Below are 3,575 nucleotides of genomic sequence, written 5' to 3'. Positions count from 1 at the left end.
ATGCAGAATGCTGGCTGCTGCACAAGTACCATGTCAAGATACTTGACCTGTAAATATTTGATGTAGAAGAAAAAAATATCAGATATTAATAGAGAGGGTCACTGATGGCAATTTTGCATGCATATTTTACCTCCATTTTATAGTGTCATTTCCATTGTCAGTTACTGGCATCACAGCAGCACCTGCAGGGTTGTGCCACAGACATGAAAGGGGAAGCTCTTGATCCTGGTGTAGCTAAGAGCTAAAATAAACAACAGGGATGGGGGAAGCAGAGACTGACAGGGATGAGCCAAGAAAGCGTGAGAGGGCTGACAGCAGTTGTTGCTGCCTACCCCATTAGTTGTCAGGACTTAATGGGATTCTTCAGGTAAAACTATGCTGCAGCATCTCTTAGAAGGATTTAAACAAATCAGAGATGACAACAGGCCTGGTATTTTTTGTCCCTTCATATTTACTGTTTCATGACATTTCTTCTGTGCAATCTATTTCAGTTTATACCTGTGTTCGCACATATGAAATGCTAGAGCTGGTGGAATTTTCTGAGAATTGGAACAAAGCCTTAAATTAAATGAGCTACACTTTCCTGTTCACCGTGACTGAACAATAAAACTGTGGTCTTACATCCTTGCAGAAATTGCAGTGAGAAACTGTGTATTTCTCAAAAAAAACCACACCCCAAATACAACCAAAGAGACAAAAACCCAACCAAACTAACAAAAACCCACCAAAAAATCCCTGAAAACTACCATTCTGCTACTGAAGTAGATCCTGTTTGGAAAAAGAAAAAAAAAAAAAAAAAAAAAAAGGTGCTATTAATGGAGCTCACATTCTGCTGAAGGACATTCTACTTTCTATTTGAAAGAAAATAAAGTAAAAGCTAGGAATGTTGGCAGGTGGATAGCAGCATTTGTGCATTAGATTTCCACAAATGGCTGGTGCATGTTGTTTGTAGAGCTTAGGATATATTTGCATCAGTACATTTGAGATCTTTGACATGATATATACAAGCGTGTCCATACAAGTGACATATACTAGTGCCCCCTATGAGAGCAGTGAATTACAGTTTATGCTATTCGAGTCCTCAAAGGGTGTGAAAAGCTCTGTTTATGTACATTCAGTTCAACAGGAATAAATCAGGGCCAGAGTAACATATTCTTTAAATATACCTGATTTCTTATAAAATATTTGCCTGAGTATTTTCTGAGAAGCTCTTGAATGAACCATTTAAGTAATTGCATTGAAGACATAGTCAGAGACAACCATGTTAAAAGGATTTTCACTATTCTATTGGTTGAGGTAGTTTCGCAGGAAACTTGAGAAGGATCCTTGTCACTGCCATATTATTATTATTATTATTATTATTATTACTACTACTACTACTACTATATTGTTTGATAAAATTAATATAAACTGATTGGATGCATGTTTATTTTCAGTGGCTCTGGCATAGTTGAAGTCAAAAGCCAGGGTTATTTTTTACATTTCTGAGTGTGGCAGAAAGATGGATGACAGCTGATACCCATAAATATCCTCCAGTGGAAGTCTGCAGGTTTTTTTGGTTGCATTGATGGTTTTTCTTTACAGCTAGTTACCTAAGGGAAGTGAATTAGCAGAACTCTTTCACTACTTAGTTTCACAGCTTTGTTGTGGTCTTTGAGCTGCTGCAGCTGCTGCTAAGCCAATAATGCCAGCCTTGATTTGCTCCTTTACCTCTCCTGCCACCCACACCCTCTTACTAAGCCCTTCCTAGTCCTAGAGCTCAGTGTCTGTTCTCAGCAACTATCCCCTCCCTACATGCCACCTGAAAAGCATTTCTCTGCTTCCCTTCATGTATAAGATTGTAAACTTGCACTCAGCTCTCTCTGGTAACCCTATAACCTCACTCCAGGAGTATTGCTTGCTCCCCCTTCATCGTGCAGTTGTGCTTTCTCCTTGTGACTGACATGATATTTTTTTGCTCTCCTGTGATGCCATCAAATCTGTCTGTGTTACAAGGCACCAGTTCACTTCCAGGGTGCCATAAGAGTTTGTAGCACCTCCCTCCATGGAGATATTCAAAACCTATCTGGACATGGTCCTGGGAAACCTGCTCTAGGTGACTTTGCCTGAGCAGGGATGTTGGACTGGATGATCTGAAAAAGTCCCTTCCAACCAGTTCCAACAAGTCTACTATTTCATGAAGGTCAAAGGTGAGAATAAAGACAAATTTATAGGTGATATTTTTGTGTGTGTGAAGGTTGTGTTTGTGCCTACCTATATAAAACCTGCATTGAGTTCTCTAGCTGTCCTTACGCATCTAGGGTGGCATCAGGGACCTGCTTCAGAGACCTAAGTCTCTGAACCTTCCTGGGAAATACTGCAATGGGCTGTTGGAACTGAGTCACCATCAAAGTAAATCTGAGCCATTTTGGTGGTCATATAGATTTAAAAAAATTAGTGTGTTGTTCTGAATTTGATGGTGGTATTCTCTTCTCTACTGGACAAGTTTGAGAAATCTCTTGGTATGAGCATCTGAAAGATGCCAGAAAAAACTGTTGCTGAGAATTTAGGTAGGTAAGGCAAACAGAAAAAGATCCTTAAAATAAGTGAGCAAATTAAGAAAACTCAGAATGAAAACATATTTTTGAAAAAAACAGAAAAGGATTAAGGAAAAAAAAGAATTGGAACCCATTTATATTTTGGCCTCTTTCTTGCATCTTTAGCTTGTAAGTTTTCAGGAAGCATTAGATACACGTACATACATGAATATGAGACAAGGCTGAGGTGTATTTCTGTTTGGGAAGTTAATTTCTAAAAAAGTCACTCCACTTTTCAGTATTTACTACTACAGTTATCTTAGCAGCTTCTTTTAGGTAAAGTGTTCCTGGTTAAAGGAAAAAAAAACCTGCAGATTTTTAAATGATTATGACAAATGTTACTGTCAATTTTTATTTCCCCTTCATTTCCTCATGAGGAGCAAGTTCATACTACCACCTAGTGCAATTCATGTTTCAATGCAACAGTATTATGCAGGTTGTTTTTATTATTAGTGAATTCCTCTGAATAATTAATCTAGCTGAGGTACTTGTTGACTATAATAACTCTGTATTAGTGGAGGGAACAGAACATGAACATGATTGTTCTACCTCTAAGCCCTTTTAAGTGTGTACCTAAGTGGTACACTGACTTCCATGCTTTACCTGCCTATTTTCTCATGTGTGTATAGTAATTTCAATATAATGATCATTCCCCCAGCACAATAATATACACCTACTCTCTTGACTAATTATGCAGCCGTGGGTTTACATGGATGAACAGTGATTGGTTTGTACGAGCGCTCTGTTAATATTTGAAGTGTGATTTGGAAGAGGAGAGTAGATTTTTCTGGATCTCATGAGCTGTGGTATGTAAAGCCACAGTAAATCTCTAAGTGTGTAAGTATTAGAATTCTGATCTTAACAAGGAATGGTACGGATTAAACAGCTACTGTTGGTAATTCCTCCTGTGTAGCTGTTATTTTAGTGCTATTCTACTTGTTTTATGAAATACTCCCTTTTTTTAAACAAGGTATGTGTCCTATAGGCATCCTCAAGTGA

Source organism: Chaetura pelagica, unplaced genomic scaffold, assembly GCF_000747805.2.
Source record: "Chaetura pelagica isolate M959 unplaced genomic scaffold, ChaPel_1.0 scaffold248, whole genome shotgun sequence".
Taxonomy (NCBI): Eukaryota; Metazoa; Chordata; class Aves; order Apodiformes; family Apodidae; genus Chaetura; species Chaetura pelagica.
This window is presented reverse-complemented; position numbering follows the sequence as displayed.